The sequence below is a fragment of the Tamandua tetradactyla genome, chromosome X, assembly GCF_023851605.1.
Source record: "Tamandua tetradactyla isolate mTamTet1 chromosome X, mTamTet1.pri, whole genome shotgun sequence".
In the NCBI taxonomy this organism is placed as follows: domain Eukaryota; kingdom Metazoa; phylum Chordata; class Mammalia; order Pilosa; family Myrmecophagidae; genus Tamandua; species Tamandua tetradactyla.
Genome location: NC_135353.1, coordinates 97960466 through 97987381, shown reverse-complemented (window position 1 = coordinate 97987381; position 26916 = coordinate 97960466). Strand labels below are relative to the sequence as shown.

The window sequence follows — 26916 nt, the reverse complement described above, 5'->3', positions numbered from 1 at the left end:
TGTCCTCCAGTTCACTAATCCTATGTTCTGCCTCTTCAAAACTACCATTGTAGGTTTCCATTGTTTTATTCATCTCTTCTACCATGCCTTTCATTCCCATAAGTTCTGTGATTTGTTTTTTCTGACCTTCGATTTCTTCTTTTTGTTCATTCCTTGCCTTCTTTATATCCTCCCTCAATTCTTTGATTTTGTTTTTGATGAAGTTTTCCATGTCTGTTCGTGTATTCTGAATTAATTGTTTCAGCTCCTGTAGCTCATTTGAATTGTTGGTTTGTTCCTTCGATTGGGCCATATCTTCACTTTTCCTAGTGTGATTTGTTATTTTTTGCTGGTGTCTAAGCATTTATTTACCTTAATTAGTTTATTCTGGAGATTGTTTTCACTTCATTTACATAGGGTTTTCTTGATGGATGAATTTGTTGTCTATTTGTTCTTTGACATTCAGTTCAGCTTTATCTGGACCTCTAGCTTAGGTTTTCTTTAACAGAGGAGAATTTTTTAGTTCTTGTTTTCTTGTTTCTTGTCCTGCTTGTATGGTGCCTCCCCCCCCACACACTTAGGAGGATCTACTTAGGTATTATAGACCCCAGCTGGATTTTCCTAGACCAAACTGTCTTCCTATCAGAAGGAAAGAGTCACCTGCATTGGTTTTCCCTGAGGGTGAGACCCAGCAGGTTGAAAGACTTTCCTGTGAAATCTCTGGACTCTGTTTTTCTTATCTTGCCCAGTATGTGGTGCTTGTCTGCCTGCAGGTCCCACCAACATAAGTTGATGCAGTATCTTTAACTTTGGCAGACTCTCCCTGCTGGGGACATGGTGGAGATGGGGGAGAGGTTGTAGGCTGGTTTTAATGGCTTCAAATTACCAAGCCCTGGTATCTCAATTCTTTGAGGGAGGGATTCCACCTGAGTTGGACTTCACCCCTCCTCTAGGGAAGGCACAGGCTCCAGACAAGCCCTCAAATGAGCTTGTTTCTGTCTATGCCTGGGACAGTTGCAGCCTGAGAAGCCCTGCTGGTGTATCCAAAGGCAGCCAAGCCTTTGTAGAAACACAGCCACCAAAACCTCTTTTTCCTTTCCTTTTCTTTTTCTGTCACCCCTGCACCCTTGGCACCAGGGCAAAAATGAGTGACCTCTGCTTTGACCAGGTTCACCTGAGCTGGGGGCCTATTTTTAGTAGTCAGAATTTGTTAAGAAATTCCACAACTGGCATTTGGTTGGGCTCAGCTGTTGCTGCTGGTAAAATCTCTTTCCTTTCCCCTCTGGGAAGCAGCCTGTGGGGGAGGTGCACAAGCCACCATGGCTTGGGAAACTCATGGTTCTGGGGGGGCTCGCAGCCAGTCCAGCTGATCCAGATTGGGGTATGCTGTGTGTCCGGTCACTGATGTGGCCCCAGGAGCTGTTTTGTACTGTTTCTGGTTATTTGGTAGTTGTTCTGGAGGACGAACTAAAATGTGCACATTGCTAAGCCGCCATCTTGGCCCAGAAGTCTTTCTTCCTTTTTAATGTAGACATTTAGGATTATAAATTTCCCTCTAAGCACCACCTTCACTGCATCCCATGAGTTTTCATATGTTTTATTCTCACTTTCATTCATCTTAAGATATTTACTGATTTCTCTTGCAATTTCTTCTTTGACCCACTGATTGTTTTAATAGTGTCTTGTTTTACCTCCATATATTTGTGAAAATTACAGTTCTCTGGTGATTATATATTTCCAACTTCATTTCATTGTGACCAGGAAACTGCTTTGAATAATTTCAATCTATTTAAAATTATTAAGACCTGTTTTGTGCCACAGTATATGATCTTTCCTGGAGAAGGCTCCATGTGCACTTGAGAAAAATGTATATCCTGATGTTTTGTATGGCAATAATCTATATATGTCTATTAGATCTAATTCATTTATCACTTTATTCAGGCTCTCCATTTCCTTATTGATCATCTGTCTACATATTCTATCTACTGAAGAGAGTGGTGTGCTGAAGTGTCCCACTATTATTTTAGAAACATCTATTGCTCCCATTAGTTTTGCCAGTGTTTGTCTCATGTATTTTGGAGTACCTTGATTAGTTGCATAGATATTTATCATTGCCATTTTCTTGTTTAATTGCCCCTTTTACTGATATCCTTCTTTATCTCATAATATTTTGCATTTAAAGTCCATTTTATCTGATATTAATATAGCTACCCAAGATTTCTTTTAGTTATTGCTTGCATGAATATCTTTTTCCTTTCATTCACTTTCAACCTACTTGTGTCTTTGGGTCTAAAATGCATTTCTTATAAACAAAATGTAGATGGATCATATTTTTTTTATCCATTTTGCCAATCTGTGTCTTTTAATGGGAGAGTTTAATCCATTAACATTCAATCTTCTTACTGTAAAAGCCCTCTTTTTATCCCATAGTTTTTATTTATTGGATCTATCATTTTTCTTTCTTTGTATTTTTTTAGTTATCCTAACTATTAGTCATTATTTCTGTACTCTCCTCCAAGCCTCTCTCTCTCTCTCCTGTTTTTTTCTTTCAGCTGGCATAACTTCCTTTAGTATTTCTTGCAGGGCAGGTCTCTTGTTAAGAAGTGCTTTCAGCATTTGTTCATCTGTGAGAACTTTAAGCTCTTCCTCAGTTTTAAAGGACAGCTTTGCTATGTAAAGAATTCCTGGTTGAGAAATTTTCTTTTTCAGAATCTTTAATGTATTGTACCACTGCCTTCTCACCTCCATGCTTGTCAATCAGTAGTAGACACTTAGTCTCATGTGGCATCCCTTGTATATGGTGAATCATTTTTTCTTGCTACTTTCAGGATTCTCTCCTCCTCTTGAGCATTTGACAGTCTGATTAGTATGTGTCTTGGATTGGGTCTATGTGAATTTATTCTATTTGGAGTACATTTATATTGCATATTTATGTTTTTTATAAGGGTTGGGAAATTTTCTACAATTATCTCCACAAATAATCTTCCTGTTATTTTACTTGTGTGTTCTTTTTCCAGGACATCTATGATTCTTATATTTATGCACTTCATGTTGTCAATCATTTCCTTGAGGCCTGTTTCAAGTTTTTCCATTTGTTCTTTTGTATATGTGAAGTTACTCTGTCCTCTAGTTCACTTAATTTTTGTTCTACTTCTAAATCTGCTGTTGTGTGTCTATAGTATATTTTGAATTTGATATACATTATCTTTCATTTCCAACAGATCTGATATGTTCTATTTATTCTTTAAAATTCTTCTTTATGCTCTTCTAGTGTCTTCTTGATATCTCTTTTATTACTTTCATTAGAACATCTTTTATTAGTTGTTCTGAATACCATGTCACCTCTGACTTTTTACTCTGATCATTTGGTTTGGGCATATTTTCTTGTTTCTTCTTGTGCCTTGTGATTTTTTTTTTTTTTTTGCCTATTTCTTGGCATTTGATTATCTTGATAAGATTATTTTGAAACTTTGTTTCCCTTGCTTGTCTAAGGTTTTGTTGTTGCTTAACTTTGCATTGAAGGTCTCCGTTGGTCCCTGGCTTGTTAATAAATCTCAGACCAATACTGGCGTCTCATGCAGGGGTGCAACCCCTTTCAGAAGGCTGTTAGAGGTTGGGCAGAAATGCAGCTTGCCCAATCACACTTTCCCATTCTTCCCAGCAGATAGCACTCTTGAACCACCTGTCCCCCACAATCCCCATCTTTCCAAATGCAGTGGTCCAATGGACAAGGTCTGGATCATGTCAGAGTCCATTACCAGGCTGCTGGCCCTAGAGGGTACTGTCTCCAGCCAACGATTAACTCAGGGCTAATTTGCTTTTTCCTGCTTTTCTGAGGTGAAAGTCTCTGTCTTTCCCAAGTCTGGGCACCCTGAAAGCTGCTGGCTCCAGGAATGGAATATAGGCACTATGCACCACAGCATGGCTCTACTTGTAGGTATAATGGATCTAGTAGTTCCCAGACTCCTGAGAGGAAAGCCCTCTGTTTGCAAGACTTAGTGGTTCAACTTCAACAGTCAGCAGCTTGCCCAGGAATGTGCTGCATTTTGTCAGCCAGCAAGACCCAGGGCAGTGCACAGCCATGGCCTCGAGTGTGGGGGAAGGGCACCAGACATTGCAGTGCAGGTCCTTCCTTGCTCAGCCTCTCCACTCATGTACTCACCTGAGCCATAAGTGTCCTGGTCCCACATGCAGAGACAATCTAGGCTGCAGGACCCAGCAAGTCTCCTTGCTGGTTGTTCTAGTCTGCTAGCTGCTGGAATGCAATATACCAGAAACAGAATGGCTTTTAAAAAGATGAATTTAATAAATTGCTAGTTTACAGTTCTAAGGCCAAGAAAATGTCCCAATTAAAGCAAGGTTATAGAAATGTCCAATCTAAGGCATCCAAGGAAAGATACATTGGTTCAAGAAGGCTGGTGATGTTCAGGGTTTCTTTCTCAAGTGGAAGGGCATATGGTGAACATGGTGTCATCTGCTAACTTCTTATCCTGGCTTCCTGTTTCATGAAGCTCCCCGGGAGGCATTTTCCTTCCTCATCTCCAAAGGTTGGTGGCTGGTGGACTCTGCTACTTTGTGGCTATTTCATTCTGCTTTGCTCTGTCTGAATCTCCATTCTCCAAAATGTTTCCTCTTTCATAGGACTTCGGAAACTTATCAAGACCCACTGAAATGAGTGGAGATATGCTTCTACCTAATCCAGATTAACAACCACTCTTGATTAAATCACATCTCCAGGAAGATTATCTAATTACAGTTTCAAAGATACAATACGGAATAGGGATTAGAAGAAATGGCTGCTTTTACAAAATGGGATTAGGATTAAAACATGGCTTCTCTAGGGTCCATACATCATTTCAAACCAGCACACTGGCCCAGATTAGCATTGCTCTGTGACTCCTTTCCTACCAAGGGGAGGGCTTTCCAGTCTTCCCTAAATCTGAACATCAGCAGTGGTTAGACTCAGGGATGGGGTGTGGGCACAGGCACCACAACAGGGTCTCTGTAAATGGATATAAATCTGTTGGCCCCCAGCTCCCATGTGAAAGGATCTAGAATACAAGACTGAGACGGTTGACTACCCCAGCTGGCAGGCCAAAGTTGAAGTATGCCATTTTCAGCTGCTTGGTCTGGCCAATGCATAGCCACGGGCCTCAAGGTAGGTCACAATTGAGTACACTTACCTCTATTTCTCAGTCATAGCTTCTTTGTTTTTTTATACATCTTTTCCTTATATTTTGCAGTGGTCCTTCTCTGGTCACCTGAGCACAGGAACTACTGCTTTGGAGAGTTTCTGCCTGTTCTCTAGTTGTTTTATGGTGGAGGAGTGAGTTCTGCCTGTCTTCTTTCTGTTATCTTCCTTGAAGTCAACCACATTTAATATTATATCAGTGTGTCTTTGGGATTGACTCCCATACATAAAGTATCTGGTCAAAGGATAAAAACACACGCTGTTTTTCTCATTGCTGTCAAATTGCCTTTCAAAAAGTTTGTTCCATTTGCATGTTCTCCATCAACATATGAGAATGCAGATTTTCCCACAGCCTCACCAGTATAGAGTGTATTGTCAACCTGTTGAATTTTGTCAATCTTATATGGGAGAAATGGTTCATCGGTGCATTTTCAAGCTTCCATTTTCCTTAATATCAGCAAGGTTGCACATCTTTTTCATGTGGTTAAGAGCCATTCCTGCTTTTGCTTTTTGTATGTACTGTTACTTTATATTTTGCCCAATTTTCCAGAGGATCTTTGCTCTTCTTTCTTTTTTAAGAGATTAATTGTTATATATTCCCTTTATTAACACTTTCTCTTATTTTAATGGAACATAACTCCAAACCATTAGAATTAACAAGGATTAAAAATATACTAACAGTCTTAATGTACAGAATATCAGAATGTGAAATTTAACAGTCTAAATGAGTCCTTAAAGAGATGGTGGAAAAGCAAATACATTATTTCTGGTATCTTTTGTTTCCAAATCCTCCCTTTTAATTCTCTTATTTTTTTTAAACAGTTTTATTCACACACCATACAATCCAGTCACCATGTACAATCAATGGCTCATGTTATAATCACAGCATTATGCATTCATCACCACAATCAATTTGAGAACATTCTCATTGCTCCAAAATGAAAACTACCATACCCCTTAACCCCCCATCATTGACACAGCATTGGTTTAGCAACTTTGCTACAATTGATAAAAGGATATTATATTATTGCTAATCATAGTCCATAGCTTGCATTAGTTGTATTTTCCCATTTACCACTCTATTACTAACTCCTTATAATAATGACACATATTTGTTCTAGTTTATGAAAGAACATTCTTATATTTGTACAATTAACCACAGTCATCATCCACAGCTGGGTCCACTATGTTATACAGTCTCATGTTTTATTTTCTAGCTTTCCTTCTAGAGATACACATGATGCTAAATTTCCCCTTTCAACCATTATCACACCCATGCTTCAGCGCTGTTAATTCCTACAGTAATGTGTTACCATCACCTCTGTCTGATTCCAAACATTTGCAATCAACCTTATAAAATTCTGTACAAATTAAGCATCAGTTCTTCCATTTCTTCCAGCATTTTATCTCCCGGTAATGTTTATTCTCGGTTTTAACTTCAAGAGTCTGCTCATTGTAATTAGTCCATATTAGTGAGACTATACAATATCTCTCCTCTTGTATCTGGCTTATTTCACTCAACATATTGTCGTCAAGGTTCATCCACATTGTTGCATGCATCAGGACTTCATTTCTTCCTACATATATATTCCATTATATATATATACCACATTTTGTTTATCCATTCATCAGTTGATGGACAAGGCATATAAAAGTTGAACCGCCAAAGAAAATATTACAAAAAAATTTAATTTTAAAAAGAAAAATTAGGAATTCACTTTTTACAATAACTTGCAAGGGCATGTGGACTATAAACCTATATATAAGTTTATCAAGTTTCTGGGAACATTGCTCAGTTTTCTACAATAAATAATTTGGGGAAAACTAATGTATGTTCTTATGAAGTTCCTTAGCTAGCTTATATGCTTAAGTTTTGTCAGTGGCTCTTCATTTTGCAAAGTCATTTAAGAGATGATTCCAATTATCTTTGTCTACCCAGATTTTTGCATGACCTTCACCAGCAGTCATGTGTATCTCTCCAGAAAAAGAAAGAGAAAGAAAAAAGAAAAATCTCATACATAACATGACCCTTACCACACTCTCTCATTGACCACTAATATTTCCATCTACCCAATTTATTTTACCCTTTCTCTCCCCTATTATTTATTTTTATCAGTATTTTTTACCTATCTGTCCATAGCTTGACTAAAAGGAGCAGCAGACACATGGTTTTCATAATCCCACCGTCACATTGTAAAATTTATATCTTTATATAATCATCTTCAACAATCAAGGCTACAAGAATACAGCTCAACAATTCCAGGTACTTCCCTCTAGCCACTCTAATACACTATAAACTAAAAAGGAATATCTATGTAATATATAAGAATAATCACCAGAATAACTTCTCAAATCTGGAATCTCTCAGCCACTGAAATTTTATTTTGTCTCATTTCTCTCTTTCCCCATCTTGTCAAGAAGGCTTTCTCAATCCCTTGATGCTGGGTCTGAGCTCATCCCAGGAGACCTGTCCCATGTTGACAGGGAGATCTACACACCAGGAGTCATGTCACATGTGGGGGGAGGGCAATGAGTTTACCTGCTGAGTTGGCTTGCAGAGAGAGGCCACATCTGAGCAACAAAAGAGGTTCTCTGGGGGTGATCCTTAGGCCTAATTTTAGACATGCTTAGCCTACCCTTTGCAGGAATAAGTTTCATAAAGTTGAACCCTAAGATCGAGGGAACAGCCTATTGATTTGGTTATCCCCACTGTTTGCAAGAATATCAGAAATTCTCTAAATGGGGAAATTGAATATGTCCTCCCTTCTCCCCAGTCCCCCAAGGGGACCTTGCAAATAGTTCTTTATTCACTGCCCAAATTACTCTGGGATATATCAGGGAAGCACATTAACCTGGACAAACCAACAAGATCTCACACCCTATTCAAGACTCCAGGTACTTATGATGTTCAACTAAAGTGAGTCATACAAGTTAAATTAGGAAATGCAGTACCCAAAATATTAATTTTGCACCAAATAAACATCTCTCCTTTTGGTCTCACACAGAAGTTGAAGTTAAAATATGAATGATATCACACTTTACCATGTATTCTGATTTACCTTGTTACTATCCAGATCAACTTCATTCATATCTCTACTCGAAGTCTGATCATCTTTCAACTTTATGAACTGTTCCTGTATGGGATACTGCTGACTTTCATATCTTCAGAGCTCTAACTCTGAGTCTCAGGGGTCACATAAATGCCCCAAGTTTCTGGGAATGTCCAGGTTATAAATAATCAACTCAATATCTCAGAATTTAGAAATAAGAGCTACAACTCTTGAATTTATGTGACTATTGTAAGAGCTTACAATCTAGGACCCTTTACAATAAGACCCAGCTTGATAACTCATGTTCTTGACTTCAGTTCACCAAATTTTTGTATTATAGCTAGTCCATATGATTGAGACATGATAGTATTTGTCCTTCAGTGCCTGACATTTCATTCAACATACAGAAGTCAAGCTTCATACACCCAAATTCATGCCTCAGAACTTCATTTCTTCTGCAGCCTGTCAGTAGTCCATTGTATGTATACACCATAGTTTCCCATTTCATTCCTCAGTCATTGTACCCTTAGGCCACATCCATCCATTGTGAATCATGAACACTGCTGCAAGAAACACCAGTGTGCAAATGTTCATTAGAGTCCCCAAACTCAGTTCCTCCAGAAATATGCTGAGCAATTGGTTTTAGAATCATATGTCAGCCCCATCCCCAGTCTCTTGTGAAATCACCACACTGTCCTCCAAAGGACTGCATCTCTCAGTTTCCCTATCAACAATGATAGGTACATCTCTTTCTTCACATTATCCTAGCACTTGTTCCTCTCTGTTCATTTTCAACCAGTTTTATTCACGTATCATACAATCCAACCCAAGTGTATAGCCATGTCTTTGCCACCATAATCTACATGAAGGCATTTCCTTTTCTTCCACAAAGAATCAATGCCTCTTCCACCTTCCCTCATACCACCTGATGATGTTTAGTTTTGGTACAATGCCTTTGTTACATTCAGTGGAAACATAATACAATATTACTTGTTGACTATAGACCCTGATTTGCATTGGTTGTACTTTTTCCAATATACCATCTATTTTCAGCACTGTGGAATGTTGACATTCATTTTTCTTCCTCTTGCAACAGCATTTGTTAATTTGTACAGTTAATCACCATCATTGTCCATTCTAGGCATTCCTACATTACACTATCTCAGTCTTTATCCTCTATCTTTCCTTTCAATTTCATATGTGCCCTCAGCCTTTCTCCTTCAATTATATGCACATTCAGCTTCATTCAGTGGACTTATATTATTGTGCTACAATCAGGTAATGTTGGGCTATCCATTTATTAATTTTTACAATCTGCCTAGTGCACCATCTGTATCAATCCTGTTGCACAATCTGTATCCTTTCAGCTCCAATTACCTGATCTCTACCTTATTTCTATCTCCTGATAACCTCTGTTCTAAACAGAAATTCTCCAAGTTAACTCATTAATGGTAGTTCATATCAGTGAGACCATACAGTATTTGACCTTTTGTTTTTGGCTAATCTCACTCAACATGACATCCTCAAGGTCTATCCACATTGTTGCATGCTTCATGGCTTTATTCTGCCTTACGGCTGCATGATATTCCATTGTATGTATATACCATGCTTGTCTAGCCACTCATCTGTTGATGGACATTTGGGCTGTTCCCACTTCTTGGCAATTATAAATAATGCTGCTTTAAACATTGATGTCCAAATGTCCATTTGTGTCCTTGCCCTTATGTCCTCTGAATAGATACCTAGCAATGGAATGCCTGGATCGTATGGCAATTCTGGCATTTAGCTTCCTGAGGAAATACCAAACTGCTTTCCACAGTGGTTGTACCATTTTATATTCCCACCAACAGTGGATAAGTGTGCCTCTTTCTCCAGATCCGCTCCAGCACTTTTCATTTTCTGTTTTTTGGATAATGGCCATTTTGGTGGGTGTGAGATGATATCTCATTGTGATTTTGATTTGCATTTCCTCAATAACCAGGAGAGTTGAGCATCTTGTCATGTGCTTTTTAGCCATTTATATTTACTCTTCTGAGAAGTGTCTGTTCATGTCTTTTGCCCATTTTGTAATTGGGTTGTTTGTATTTTTGTTGTTGAGTTGAACAGTCTCTTTATATATTTTGGATACTAGACTTTATCTGATATGTCATTTCCAAATATTGTCTCCCATTGTGTAGGCTGCTTTTTTTACTTTCTTAACAAAGTTCTTTGATGCACCAGTGTTTACTTTTGAGGAGTTCTTATTCATCTATTTCTTTCTTCAATGCTCATGCTTTGGGGTGTAAGATCCAGGAAACCACCTCCTATTACAAGTTTTATAAGATATTTCCCTACATTTTCTTCTAAAAGCTTTATGGTCTCAAATCTAATGTTTAGGTCTTTGATTTATTTTGAGTTAATTTTTGTATAGGGTGTGAGATATGGATCCTCTTTCATTGTTTTGCATATGGATATCCAATTCTCCAAGCACAAGTTATTGAAGAGATGGTTCTGTTCCAGGTGAGTTGGGTTGACTGCCTTATCGAAGATCAACTGTACATAGATGACAGAGTCTATGTCTGAACACTCTATTAAATTCCATTGGCTAGTATATCTATCTTTATGCCAGTAGGGTTCACTAATTTTGAATTATGCTTTTGTTATTTTATTTAATTCTTATGAAAGTTTTTCAAGATTGATAATACTAATCCAACAATACAGCTTAGGAAACTAAAGTTCAGAGTAGTGTTTTACCCTAATATTGTAATGTAGGATCCTTGACCAGATGTATAGGGCTCTAAAGCCAAGGGTCTTTCCCATTTGCCTGTCTACTAGCAGAAGGGTGCTGTCTGCTGGAGAAAGTATACAAAGGGAAGTATCAAAAAATGAAAACATATAGGTGTATCTCTAGTACTTCCTTGGGAAATAGGGGACTTGTGACCTCTCCGAAGGCAGGGAAGAATCTATTCTTGTTCACCATCATTTTTCCCCAGCCTATGGAGCACAGAGTGTATTCTGAATGAGTACTCGCTGAGGAGTCTTTGAAGTTCTCTTTCTGATGAACAAGTCCCTAGGAGGCAACTCTGCTTCCAAACTGTCTCAGGTAAAAGGAAGGGGATCCCTGGAGACTGATCTTCACCCTGGAGTCACAAGGAAGCTCAGGTCCCAATGTCACTGGTGCAGGGATTATGGGCTGGCCTCTTGTGAGAGTGGGTTCTCAAGGGCCTGGTGTCCCCTGGGCAGGCTGAAATATTGGAGCTATCCACCCTGCAAAGCCGAGGGCCCCATTTGAGACTCATGGAGATGCAACACCACCCTTCCTCCATGCTATAAAATACAGTTGTACAATGATGAGTTGGTAGTTCACATGAAGTCTCTTTGGCCACATTCTGGGTCTGAAAGCCCACCATTAGGCCCATTCCTTTGCATCAGATCAGTGGTCAATCAGTCATTCCCCTTTTCTGTCACACTATCATTTAGTAGTGAAAGACTTGCTAGACTCTGAAATTGCCTCTGTATCACCAATGATAAAAACCCAAGTCTTCTGCAATATCTCTAATTAAATGCCATGTTATCCTTTTGCACATTAGTCAAAAAAAAGATTAGCCATACCATGTGTTCTAGTCTGCTAGCTGCTGAAATACAATATACCAGAAATGGAATGGCTTTTAAAAAGGAGAATTTAATAAGTTGCAAGTTAAAAGCTTTTGGGCCATGGAAATGTCTCAATTAAAGTGAGTCTATAGAAATGTCCAATCTAAGGCATCCAGGGAAAGATATCTTGATTCAAGAAGGCTGGTGAAGTTCAGGGTTTCTCTCTCAAGTGTAAAGGCACATGCCAAACATGGTCAGAGTTTCTTTCTCATCTGGAAAGGGACATGGTGAACATGGTAAACGTTTCTCTCTCAGTTGGAAGGGCACATGGTGAACAAGGCATCATCTGCTTAGCTTCCTCTCCAGCTCCCTGGGAGGCATTTTCCTTTTTCATCTCCAAAATTCACTGGCTGGTGGACTCTCTGCTTCATAGTGCTGCAGTGTTTTCTGCTCTCTCAACATCTCAAGCTTTCTCTAAAATGTTTCCTTTTTTATAGGATTACAGTAAAGTAATCAAGACTTACCTGGAATGGGTGGAGACATGTCTTCACCTAATCCAGTTTAACACCTTCTCTTGAGTGAATCACATCTCCATGGAGATAATCTAATTGACGTTTGTAACATACAGTACTGAATAGGGATTAGAAGAAATGGCTGCCTTTACAAAATGGGATTAGGATTAAAACATGGCTTTTCTAGGCTATATAAACTTTTCAACCCAGCACACACATAAGCCTAGGACTAGACCAGTTTTGCCTCATGGAAACCTTCAGTCCTTTCACTTCAAGTCTGTATATTCAGAGACCAGCCTCATCCCTGAGGGGCTGCCTCTTTGGCAAACCAACTGTGTGTTATGGTTTGATTAAGGTTCCTGAAGGCCATGTTGGAACTTAAGAGGGTGTAATGAGCACTGGTCCCTCCTACACACACTCTTACTGGTGCTAGATGGGCAGATGGGTTGGAAGAATCCAATTATTAAGAGCCTACCCCTTCATTTTCTTTTGAGACTCTCTGAAGGAAATGAACTCAGCAGGGCTCTCCCTCTGACTGGGAGAAGGGGAATATTTTCCTTCTCAAGGCCCTGCCTTCTAGGATACCCTGGGGCATGTCCAGGCTTGGTTTATTGTTGCTGACACCTGTGATGGAGTGAAAGTGACTTCTGCTGCACCACCCCCAAACCCCAGTCTCTGTGCTGGAAAGCTCTAACAATTTGAAGCTAAACCATTTCTTTTTACCTAAGGGAAAACTGAGGCCTGGGGAAGAAAGAAGGGACTTGGCTAAAATACAGAATAGCTACTGCAGGCTGATGGAGGGGGATGTTTTTGGTGAAACAGTCAGTGATGACCAGGGATGACAGCAAGAACATGTCTTGCTCCAAACTGCAAGGGCCCAAATCAATAGCAAGGGTAGAGATATTGTGTGCATGCATGTATGTGTGTCAGTAAAGGTCTGGTGGGTTCTGGGCCTGGAGACCATGAATTTTGTGAAGGGTGGGTATTACAGCCCTGGTCAGGCATGTCCAGGAGTGAGGAGGAGAGGGGAGGGCTCCTTTTTGACAAGTCCAGCTATGCAAGTGTACAGTTACTAAATATTTATTGTGTGCCAAGCCCTGTCCTTGGCCACAAGATGCTCTGATAAGGCCCCTAATCATCCCAAGTTTGGAATGGTGGAGAACTCCCTCCAACATTTGGACACTTTATCAGAGGCCAGACAGAGTTCTTGGAAAATCATGGAGAAAGTACTGTACACTCACCAGGTAGTGCAGAACACCTCTTTTGAAAAACTTAGCACCTACTCACTTGCTCACAGTAGCCCCATTGAAACCCCACAGCCCTAGGAATGGCCCAGCCCTTCTCAGGCCTTGCTATGCCTCAAGTGTACCCTCTGGACTCTCTACACAAGAAGGCAGCTGAGTTAGCATGTTCCTCTGGTTGAAGAACATCCTCTCCTGGGTGAGACTTCAAATCAGCTGGCAACAAAGACCCCTTTTATAGTGCACTGTAAACAGGCTACATGCACACACGCATGATTTTGAAACACCAGGTGTTTTACTTCAGTTCTTGGGAAAGAGGCCAGTTCTCCCAAAAGGTGAACAACAGCACATTCCAAGGGCACCATGCAGATCCTTGGGGGAGGGACCAGTTCCCCCCCCAAGAAGTTATGGGGAGACACAGGGATCTCATTGTTCCTAGTTAGCATCTTCTTTATCTTAGTTTTTAAGGCCTTCTGGCACCAGGTGATCCTATCCAGTTATTTACTATGGTTTGAAATTGTTCTGTGGTGTTTCTTATGCTAACAAAAGGAAATAAGATAGGGTCTCTTAGCAATACACTAAGCAGATAATTCTCACTAAATACATCCCACATCAAGGAGACTGTTAAAAAGAACCCCAAGGCGTTTGGTGCCAAAGGAGTACAGAATGTACAACAGGAGTTATTGTATTAAAAAAATGGATAGTACAACAATATCTGATGGTAGCACAATAATTTAAGTACACTGAATGAAGATGAATGTGGGTATGGTGAAAGGAGAAGGGCTGGGGGCGTATATCACACCAGAAGGAAAGATAAAAGATAAATACTGAGACAATAAAACTTAAGAATGCATAGTGTGAACAATGATGGTGATTAAATGTACAAATATAAAAACATTTTTGCATGACGGAGAAAAAAATGAATATGAAGGTGTGGAAAATGTATGGTATACAAGAAAAATACAATCATGCAATTTAGGGCTACAGTCAACTGTAACATTATAATATGCTTCCATTGAATGTAACAAAGGCAATATGCCAAACCTGAACATCAATAAGTAGGGGACATGGTGAAGGATATGGGATTCTTTGGGGAAGAAAAGAAAATGTCTTCATATAGATTGTGGTGGTGAAGTCATGGCAAAATCTGTACCAGACCCATTGACTTTTTACTTAAGTTGGATTGTGTGATGTGTAAATAAAGCTATTTAAAAATTAACAGAGAGATACAAATGCTGGAGAAAATGTGGATAAAAGGCTGTACATACTCACTGTTGGTAACAAGCAGAGTGGTGCAACTTCTCTGGAGGGCAGTGTATTGTTTCCACAAGAGATTAGATGTGGGGTTGCCATATGATCTTGCAACCCCATTGCTAGGTGTACACTTGGAGGAGCTGAGAGTGGGGACAAAATGGATACTTGCACACTGGTGTTTATGGTAGCAATCTTCCTGACTTGCAATGGATGGAGGTGTCTTAAGAGTACATCGACTGAGGAGTAGATGGGGGAAATGTGGTGTATACATACAATGCACCACTGAGCAGCTGCAAGAAGGAATGAAGTTGTGAGGTATGCAACTAGGTGAATGAACTTTGAGGACAGTATATTGAATGAAATGTTGGAAGCAAAAAGACAAATATCATGCATCATTCATATGGACTAACTATAAAATATAAAATCAGAGAATTGAAATCTGGAGCATAGGTTATCAGGTTGGGGGCTACTATAAAGGTTCCTAGATGGTAAGCTCTTACTGAAGTCACATCTATTCCAGAGTTGTTACTGCTTTTTCTGTATTTTGAGATGCTGAACTATTTATGTAAAGCCTAGTCACTCCCTGGTACTTTGGGTATTTTTGTGAAAATTGAGACTTAGAGTTAGACTTCTGAAGCTATGAAAGTCAACATTACCTCATACAGCGGTGATCAGAAATCAACTAGAGATAAAATGAAGCTGATCTGGATAGAACTAAGGCAAACCAGATTACAGAGTAAAGAATGATATGGCCTATGATTTTAAATTTCAACTTCCGTGTGAGACCAAAGGGAGAGATATTTATTTAGTTCAAATTTATATTTTCTTTAGCACACTATCTAATTTAACTTGTATGGTCAGTTTATTCAAACACCATCATTACATGGAATCTTGAATAGGGTATGAGATATTGTTGGTTGCACAGGTCAGTATGATGCTCCAATTCATCTGAGAATAATTTGGGCAAAGAATAAAAAATATTTGCAAAGTTCCCTGGAGGAACTGGGGAGAAAGGAATAAATATTAAACTTCCCCACCTGGGGAATTCCTGATATTCTCACAAGCATTGGAGACAATCAATTTAAGAGGCTGAGCCTTTGATCTTGGTGCTCACCCCTATGAAAGTAATTCCTGCAAAGGAGAAGCTAAGCTAACTTAAAACTATGCCTAAGTGCCATCCCTGGAGAACCACTTTTGTTGCTCGGATGTGGTCTCTCTCTCTAAACCAACTCAGCAGGAGAACACCCTGTCCTTTCCCCTATGTGAGACATGACTCCCACAGTTGAGCCTGGATCCAGCATCATGGGATTGAGAAAGTCTTTTTGACCAAAAGGGGGAAGAGAGAAATGAGACAAAATAAAGTTTCAGTGGCTGAGCAATTTCAAGCAGAGTTGAGATGTTATCCTGGAAGTTATTCTTATGCATTATATAGATAGCCCTTTTTAATTTATGATGAACTGGAGTGGCTAGAGGGAAGTACCTGAAACTATTGAACTGTATTCTAGTAGCCATGATTCTCAAAGATGATTGTATAACCATATATACCTTTTAAAACATGACTGTGTGATGATGATGGAGTTATACAGTGAAGGTAAAGTTTAACAAATGAATATGATTGCTGAATTATTAAATTGATATTTCTTTTAGTCTCCAGTATCTCAGAGCAGCTAGAAGCAAAAACCTAAAATTGTGGAACTGTAACCCATAACAAACTCTGAAACCTGTTCTACAACTAATTCTTGTGCTATGCTTTGACATTTACTGCTTTTTTGTATATATTTCAATTTTCACAGAAAAGAAAAAAAGTCAATTGTGATGATAAAAAATATTTATTCCTTTTAGCCTCCTATATTCTGGAGCAGCTAGAAGGAAAAATCTGAGATGATGGTATCATAGCTCATGACAAACTCTGGGATCTGTCCTTTAACTACTTGTTGAAGAGTGCTTTGAAAACTATTGCTTTTTTCTTTCTTTGCTTTGTATATATGTTACATTATACAATAAAAAAATTTTTAAAAATGTGAACATGTGATTGTGAAAACCTTGTGGCTGGTGCTCCTTTTATCCAGGCTATAGACAGATGAGAACAAATAAATAAATAAGCAATGAAGGCAGGATAAGAGGTAAACAAAAATTGAGTAGATTGTAATAGTTGTGGTCAATGAGAGGGAAGGGTAAGTGGCATAAGATGTATGGGTTTTTCCTTTCTTCTCTATTTCTTTTTCTGCAGTGATGCAAATGTTCTAAAAATGATCATGGTGATGAATACACAACTATATGATGATTTTCTGAGCCACTGATTGTATATTTTGGTTGGACTGTGTGGTGCATGAAGATATCTTATTTAAAATATTCTTTTAAAAAAAGAAATTCCATGGAAATAGTAACCAATAAATAGCTGAGGTCCTTATACTAATTTCAGGCTAAATAGTCTTTAAGTCAAAAGCTGTTATAAGAGGCAAAGAAGGACACGATAGATTAATAGAAGGGTCAGTTCATGGAGAAGAAATAACAATCATAGATATTTATGCATCTAACCACAATGCCCTGAAATACATGAGGAAAACAGTGGCAATAATGAAGGGAGAAATAGACACTGTGGTAGTTAGATTCAGTTGTCAACTTGGCCAGGTGAAAGCACCTAGTTCTGTTGCTGTGGACATGAGCCAATGGTAGGTGAATCTCATCTGTTGCTAATTACATCCGCAGTCGGCTAGGAGGTGTGTCTGCTGCAATGAGTGACGTTTAACTTAATTGGCTTGTGCTTAAATGAGAGAACGCAATGTAGCACAGTCTAGCAGCTTGGCATTCCTCATCTCAGCACTTGCAGCTCAGCCCGGGCCCTTGGAGATGGAGAAAGAAATCACCCCGGGGAAAGTTGTTGGAACCCAGGGGCCTGGAGAGAAGACCAGCAGAGACCATCCTATGCCTTCCACGTAAGAAAGAACCTCAGTGGAAAGTTAGCTGCCTTTCCTCTGAAGAACCAACAAAATAAATCCCCTTTTATTAAAAGCCAATCCGTCTCTGTTGTGTTGCATTCCGGCAGCTAGCAAACTAGAACAGACACCTCTATGATAAAAGGTGGAGACTTCAATATTCCACACTCTAGAAGATCTAGACAGAAAATTAGTAAGGAAACAGTGAATTTGAGGAATATGATAAAAGAATTAAACTTAACAGACATATGCAGAACATTGAATCTGGCAAACAGCAGGATATTCATTCTTCTCAAGGGCACAGGCATAATTCCCCCAGGATAGACTACCTGTTGTGTCTCAAAACAAGTCTCAATAAATTTAAAAATATCAAAATTACACAAAGCATTTTTTGTAACCATAATGGAATGAAGCTGGAAATCAATAACATAAAGAGAACTGGAAAATCCACAAATATATGGAAGTTGAATAGCACACACATAAATAATCAGTGGGTCAAAGATAAAATTGCAACAGAAATCACTAAATATGTTGGGATGAATGAAAATGAGAGCACACCAAAACTCATGGGGTGCAGTGAAGGCAGTGTTAAGAGGAAATGTATAGCCCTAAATGCTTCCATTAAAATTGGGAAAGATCTTGAATAAACATTTCTCCAAAAAGGATATAAAATATCTAAAAAGTGCATGAAAAGATGCTCAGTATCACTAGCTATTAGGGAAATGCAGCTCAAAACCACAATGAGATATGAATTCACCCTCAATAAAATGGCTTCTATTAAAAAAAAAGGGTGGGCCATGGTGGCTCAGTGGCAACGTTCTCGCTTGCCATGCTGGAGACCCAGGTTCAATTCCTAGTGCCTGCCCATGTAAAAAAAAAAAAAAGAAAAAAAAAAGAAAACTACAAGTGTAGAAGACATGAGGAAATAGGAAGTGATTAATTGCTGATGGGAGTGTAAACTGGTGCAGCCTCTGTGGAAGACAGTTTGGCAATGCATCAGGAAGCCATCATTCATCAGATTATTTTATGACCCAAGAGACCCACTACTAAGTATATACTCAGAAGAATGGAATGCAGGAACTCAATTATTTGCACACTGCTGTTCATAGCAGCATTATCCACAACTGCCAAAAAATGGAAGCACCTTAAGTGTCCATCAACTAATGAATGGATAAGAAAAATGTGGTGTATACATACAATGGAATATTATTCAACCATAAAAAGGAATGAAGTCCTGATGCATGCAAAAACATTGTTGAATCTTGAAGACATTAGGCTGAATGAAATAAGCCAGACATAAAAGGGCACATAATGTATGATCTCACTGATATAAAATAATTAAAATAAGTAAGTAAACTCAGTGAGTTAGAATCTAGAATATAGGTTACCAGTAGATATATTGGGGGTAGAGAATGGGAAAAGGATGTGTAATTTGTACAGAATTTCTATTTCCATTGATTGTAAAGTTTTGGAAATGGGTGGTGGTGATGGTAGTACATTATTGTGAGTGTAATTAACAGCACTGAATTATATAGGTGTATGTGGTTAAAAGGGGAAATCTTAAGTCATATATGTTACTAGAAAAAAGTAAAAGATAAAATATAGTACTGTAAAACACAGTGAACCCTATTGTAGGCAATGGACTATACTTAATAGTACAAGAATAAGAATGTTCTTTAATGAATATAACACATATGCAACATGAATACAAGTTGCTAATAATAGGGAGGCAAATGGGAAAATACACTTAAGTATAGATTATAGTTAATCTTACTATTTTAATAATCTTTCATCAATTGTAATAAATGTAACTACTATTAAAAAATTGTACAGTTACAAAAAAGTGCTACCATCAATTGTAACAAATGTTCCACACAAATGCAAAGTGGCGATGGCAGGGTGGTATATGGGAAACCTGTATTTTTTGCATGATTATTCTTTAAACCCACAACTTATCTAACAATTTTTTTAAAAAAGTATTAATGTATCAATATTAGTTCAGTAAAAATAGCACATATACGATGGTAAAATAATATGTTAACCATAGAGTACAGGGTATACAGAAAGTCTCTGTACTCTTCTTGCAACTTTTCTGTAAACCTAAAAGCTATTCTATAATTAAAAGTTTATTTAAAAATAATAGCAGATTCTGAATTAAATGAATTTTTTTCTAAACAAATGTGATTTCAAATCTGAAAGTAGAACTCTGACATGTAACGAGCTTGAAAGTTGTTACTCCCTTCTTTACAACAAGTAAATGCCAGAAAAAAACAAAAGATCAACTTCTCTTGAACCCATCAGAGGATTGAGGTCGCTGGGCAAAGTGCTTCCCCAAAATATGAGGCCACCAAGTCTAAAGTCTGGTATTGGTGAATGGATAGAGAGACCAATGTAAAAAAAGAAGATCCAGGAAAAAGGAAAAACCAAGTGCAGGTGCAAATTTAATATACAACAAAGGTAACATCTGTACCAGTGAAGAAATGAAGCACCCTGTAAACTAGTGGTGTTGTAATAATGGTATCTCTTCCTCACACCATATTCAGGGACAGATTCTGAATGGATCAGAGTTAAAAATGTAAGATATTAAGTATATAAGTGCAAGAAGTTAAATTCCACTCTACCCTAAGATGGGAAAAACTTTCTTAGCACTCAAAATCTAGAAGAAATAAGGTAAAATATTGATAAATTTCACTGTATAAACAAAAAATGATTTTATGGCAAACTAAAAATTAGACAAAGCACAAGAAATAAAGTAAAATGACACATAAGAAACTGGGAAATATTTGTGCAACTTCTATCAGAGAAAAAAAGGTTAATATCTCAAATATGAACCTAAGATAAAAAGAGTTTTTTCAAAGCATAAAGATGAGCAAAAATCCTCTGGAAAATTGGCCAAAATGTAAACAAACAGTACATAGGGAAAGTGAAACCAGGAATGGCTCTTAACCACATGAAAAAGATGTGCAACCTTGCTGATATTAAGGGAAATGGAAGTTTAAAAATACGCTAATAAACCATTTCTCCCATATGAGATTGACAAAATTCAACAGTTTGACAATATACTCTATTGGTGAGGCTGTGGGAAAACTTGCATTCTCATGCATTGATGGAGAAAATGCAAATGGCATGAACTTTCTGCTGGGCAATTTGACGGCAATGAGCAAAATTTCATGTGTTTTTACCCTTTGACCAGATATTGAACTTCTAGGGGTCAGTCCAAAGACACAATGATAAAAATGCTAAACGTTATATCTGAAGACTATTTGCTGCAGCTGTATTTGTAATAGCAATGGTAGTGTGAAAATGGAATGGTTAATAGCTTCACTAATCAATTTGACAGGCTTGAACTTCTTTTTATCCAGGGAACTACAAAGAAGAAACAACAACTGAGTCATGCTGACATTCCAATAAACCTTCAGGGTGGTAACTAAGACCTCTGCCCCTGCAGAAAAGAAAGTTTGCTTATCTTCAGTAGATAGCCCCACTCCTGCAGAGACATTCTGCTTGTCCAAGTTGCAAAATTAATGAAACATGGCCCAAGGACATCCCACCCCAAGCAACTCATATAGCTCACTCTCCCTTGCTCTCCTTCTCCATTCCCATAGCCTCACTTTGTCCCTAACAGCCATACATACAGCCTGCCCAAAACTTGCCTATTGAACAGTAAACCATGGTTGCTGTTCCACATTAATGCTGTTTTAGTTCATTAAACTTCTTCTACACTTTGGTTTTACAAGTTTGTCTCTAGCAAAACAGTCTGGTGTCAGAAGAGTGGAATTCAAAGGTGGATGCTGGGATGACACTGGGACAGCAGCTCTGGGAAGAGCTTGGTAACAACAGGAATCCTTTGTGTTCCATCTTCTCCAGGTTCATCATCTGGCTACGTTGGCTAGCCCCTCTGAGATCTTTGAATTCCCACCATGTTGAGGTTGAGGTCAAATCCATTAGTTGAGCTAAAATCTGATTGGGCCCTCTGTTATGGTCTCTGTTTTCAGGCATTGGTAAGAAAATTCTCTACTGTTTCCCTCCGGCTCTTCTGGTGTTATTATGAGAAAGAGTCACCAGTCGACTCTGAGAAAGTGCCCTTGCAAAGGATGGCTGCTCATTTTACATTTTCTGATTTGGGACCTAATTCTTGATGCTTTCTTTTTTTAAAAAAGGACCTCTAATAACCCCAAGTTAACTTGGCCACAGTGGGGATTCTTGATCAAGCTAAATTTAAATATCTCAAAGAGAAACTTAGCCTCAAATTTGAAATTAAGTTGGTTGAATGAGATGCTTTTTTAAAAATATTCTGTATTGTAAGTGTCACAGTTCATTCTATTTCCATGTGACTATCACATTATTGCAGCACCATTTGTTGAATTTTTTTTTTTGGTGAAGGAAAGTGCCTGGGCCTGGAATCACACCCCAGTCTCCTGCATGGCAGGCAAGAATTCTACCACTGAACTACGCTTGCACCTACTGAATGAGATGCTTTTGACAAATGGTTCCTAGTTCTGCAAATTGAAAATAAAATCTGTACTTCCACTACCTGCTTTAGTTTTCTCCCCTTCTACTATGCTAGCTCTCTTTCTCTCTGTGAGTGTGCATGGTGCAGTGCTGGTAGAAACCCTTTCTCCCTTTTCTCCTCCCCTCCACCTCCACCAAGCCCAACCTCCTGTTCAGTCCCCGCTAAACTGGTTCACAGCCTTAGAATATGTAAACTTGCAACTTACTACATTCTCCTTTTTAAAAACCATTCTGTTTCTGGTATAACATTCCAGCAGCTTGCAAACTAGAACATGGCACAAAACCCCTTTAACAGCCCTGTTTAACCAATAATTGAAACTATAATTCTGAAAATGTACTCTGCAGGGAACTAATTGAATTGGAAACAAACATTTCCTCCTAGTAGCCAAGAAGTAGATGCATTTGCCTCTATCTGCCTAATATATCCCATACCTGCTGCAGAAGCTGTCTTATAATTACATAAAAAGAATGGGCATAGAGGAGGGCAAAAGAATTAGGAGTCCCTCTCAAATGATCTGATTTAATAACTGTTATACAGGATTATTAAGCTAGTTCTCAACTTCATCCTCCTTCACTGCCCTGTATTAGTGGGGATATACATAAAGCTACATGCTCCTAACGAATTTTACAAAACTATGAAAACAGGCCCTGGCCTGGCTCCCCTCTCCAGCCCCTAGGGAAGGGAGGACTGGGCTGGTCCCTGGGCTGACTACAGTGCTGAATCTCTGCACTGCCCCAAGCTGCACGTGGAAGAGCATGCAGTCCGACCTGGCTTTCTTCAGGTCCCTGCGGGACTCGGTCAGATGCCAGAAGTGGGTGGAGAGTTGTAGGAGAGCAGACTTGGAAGATAAAATTCCTGATCAGCTAAATGAACATTATCAGTTATGTGCCAAACACTTTAAGACCTCTACGATCTGTAGAACTAGTCCTTATAAGACAGTTCTTTAAGAAAATGCTGTACCAACAATATTTGATATTACCAGTCATTTGAACAATTCACATAGTAGACACAGAAAGTGAATAAAAAAATTGAGTGAAGATGAAATCAGGACACCGAAACAGAAAAAAATTGATGAAACTTCTGAACAAGAACAAACACATAAAGAAACAAACAACAACAATGCTCAGAACCCAAATGTAGAAGAGGGTGAAGAACAGGATGAAAATATTTGACCTTTAACCCTTGAAGAGAAGGAAAACAAAGAATACCTAAAATCTTTATTTGAAATTTTGATTCTTGTGGGAAAACAAAACATACCTCTGGATGGACATGAGGCTGATGAACTCCCTGAAGGTCTCTTTACTCCTGATAACTTTCACGCACTGCTGGAGTGCCAAATAAATTCTAGTGAAGAGGTTCTGAGGAATTGAGACAACAGCAATTAACACATTGTTCTGTTCAAAAACACAGAAGAAACTGATGCTAGAGATACCCAAGAGCTGCAATCGGGAAGAAACTCTCAGGGAAGTGAAAGACTCACACTTCTTTTCAATTATCATGGATGATGTTCTGAACCTAGCAGAGGAAGAGCACCGGCCTGTGTCGGAAAGGTTTGTGGATGAATCTCATAACTTGAGAGAGGAATTTGTAGGCTTCCTCCCTGATGAAGCAGATGCAGAAACTTTGGCTGTGAAATTTCACACTACCATAACTAAGAAATGAGGGATAAACATGGAATATTGTCATGGACAGGCTTACATGTGTTTGGTGGATTTTCTTCCAAAATGAGAGCGGTTGCTTCCAGACTTCTAGAGAAATATCTCCAAGCTCTCTACACACTCTGCTCTTCCTGTGCTTTAAATATGTGGTTAGCAAAATCAGTGCCTGTTATAGGAGTATCTGTTGCATTGGGAATGATTGAGGAAGTTTCTTCTTTTTTCCATTGATCACCGTGACTTCTTTTAGAACTTGACAATGTAATTTCGGTCCTTTTTTTGGAACAATGAAGAAAAGGGTAATGAACTGAAGGAAATTTGCTATTCTCAATGGACAGACAGGCATAATGCTTTTGAAATTTTAGTGGAACTCCTGCAAGCACTTGTCTTGTGTTTAGATGGTATAAATAGTGACACAAATATTAGATGGAATAACTGTATGGCTGGCTAAGCATTGGTACTCTGTAGTGCAGTAACAGATTTTGATTTCATTGTTGTTCTTAAGAATGTCCTATCTTTTACAAGAGCCTTTGAGGAAAATCTCCAGGGGTAAACCTCTAATGTCTTCTTTGAAGCTATCAGCTTGGCTGCAGTGCTGCATTCACTAAATGAAGTGATGGAAAATATTGACGTTTTTTATGAATTTTGGTTTGAGTAAGACACAAATTTGGTAACTAAACTCGATATTCATATGAAACTCCTTGGCAAATTCCACAGAGCTCAGCAAGGTAACTCAGAATCTCAGTTAACCTTGGAGAGTTACTATAAAGAAACCCTAAGTGTTCCAATAGTGGAGCACAATATTCAGGAACTTAAAGATATATTTTCAGAACAGTACCTCGAAACTCTTAAATGCTTATCTCTGGTATCCTCTGTCATGGGACAGCTCAAGTTCAATACATCAGAGGAATACCATGCTGATATGTACAGAAGTGACTTACCCAATCCTGACACACTCTCAGATGAGCTTCATTGTTGGGGAATCAAGTGGAAACACAGAGGGAAAGATATAGAGCTTCCACCCACCATTTATGAAGCCCTCCATCTACCTGGCATCAAGTTTTTTCCTAATGTTTATGCTTTGTTGAAGGTCTTATGTGTTCTTACTGTGATGAAGGTTGGGAATGAATGCTATGAAAATGGATGAAAGTGTCTCAAAGCATACCTGAGGAACACTTTGACAGATGAAAGGTCAAGTAACTTGGCTTTGCTTAACATAAAATTTGATATAAAACATGATTTGGATTTGATGGTGGACACATATATCAAACTCTGTACAACTAAGTCAGAGATTCCTACAAGTAATTCAGAAATCATTGAGAATACTTAAAAGACTTTTAAAATACATTTTCATCTTACATTTGGAGAAGAAGCTGTGAGGTGTGTGTAAGCTGCTTAATCACTGACTATCTTTGCCTATAGGTCTCACATTGACTACATTAGTCATTAATAATCTACCTATTTAAAGGGCCCCTGTTTGAACTATCAGACTTTGAAGGCCCATATTCCAGAAGATAACATTGAAAATGTGACATTTCATTTTTTGTGATCTTTGTTAGTGGCACTCTGGAGTTACTTTAAATCGTTTTGGACATAACATTAATCATCACTGTGGATCCAATTGTCAGTCCATTATCAGTACTTTGAAGAAGTAAATTTTGAGGAGGTGTGGAAGGAAATAATGCATTTTGTAAAATGTTAAAAAGAAGCTCATAACAGACTGTTAATTAGTAGGACTTTTAAGTATGTTGTTAAGAATTTGTATTGGACAGTTAAGGGAATTACCAGAGAGTGAGAGAAACTAAGCTTGTCAAGCAAGGATTTCAGTGTAGATTTTGTCTTGATCAAATTACCCTAAAGGAACTAGTTATAGTTAAAGTCTGAATGCCTTTTTCCACATCTGGTTGTTACTGTTTACATTCCTTTGTTGAGCCTACATCCTCATAAGCTTTTTTGCAGGTATGTGTTGAACACTTTTATTTCATGGTCAAGACAGAATCAGAGGTCATGAATATTGATAATTGATTTGTCTGTTTTCTTTCTATTTCCATGACTTTATCTATAGCCTCACCTTGATTTATAAGCAAAATCTGGAAAGCCTACAAAAATAAGTGTTTTGTGGTTTATATAGGAATAATACAGAAAATATTGCTGTTATTTTTGGTGAAGAAAATCAATTTTGCACAGTTTATTTCAATATAAATAAAATGTGAATTTTGTTTTATAAAAAACTGTAAAAGTGGGTGGGCCATGGTGGCTCAGCAGGCAGAATTCTCGCCTGTCATGCTGGAGACCCAGGTTCGATTCCCAGTGCCTGCCCATGCAAAAACAACAAACAAACAAAAAACTGTAAATGCAAAATACTTTCATAGATTTAAAAATTCACATGAAATTAAATCATTGTGTTTTTTTATGGGATAATGTAATACCTACATATGCCATTAATTCTTATTGAAGACTGTATATTACTGATTCAAGAATGCATTGACTGGACAGAGCAGAGGGGGAGGAATTCCAAGATGATGACTTAGTGAGGTGTGGTATTTAGTTTGTCCTCCAGAGCAGCTAGTAAATAGCCAGGAACAGTACAAAACAACTGCAGAGGCCACATCAGTGACCAGACACAGAGCATATGCCAGTCTGGCAAGTTGGACCAGCTGTGATCTCATACAGAACTGTAAGTCTCCCAAGCCATGGAGACTGGTGCTACTCCCCCATGGGCATGGCCTTCTGGTTCCCCAAAGGGAAAAGAAACAGACTTCACTGACAGTGAACACTAACCTCAGCCAAGCTCCAGTTGCAGAATTAATTAACAATTTTTGACAATGAAAATAGAACCCCTGCTCAAATAAACCTCAAATAAAAGCTAAAGGTACTGGGAGTTTTTGTGCTGGCACAGAGGGGGCAGGGCTGACCGGGGCAAAACAGAGGCTTTTAGGATCAGACAGCACAAAATACTTGAAAAGGGCTGGACCCTAAAAGGGGGGAGCACATAGAGCCTGGAGATACATA

At 38.5% G+C, this 26916-nt stretch overlaps 1 pseudogene; it reads left to right on the top strand.

Moving 5' to 3' along the window:
- Positions 1-10704: 10704 nt before the first annotated feature.
- On the top strand, positions 10705-25234 carry LOC143671959 (52 kDa repressor of the inhibitor of the protein kinase pseudogene; annotated as a pseudogene).
- Positions 25235-26916: the final 1682 nt, after the last annotated feature.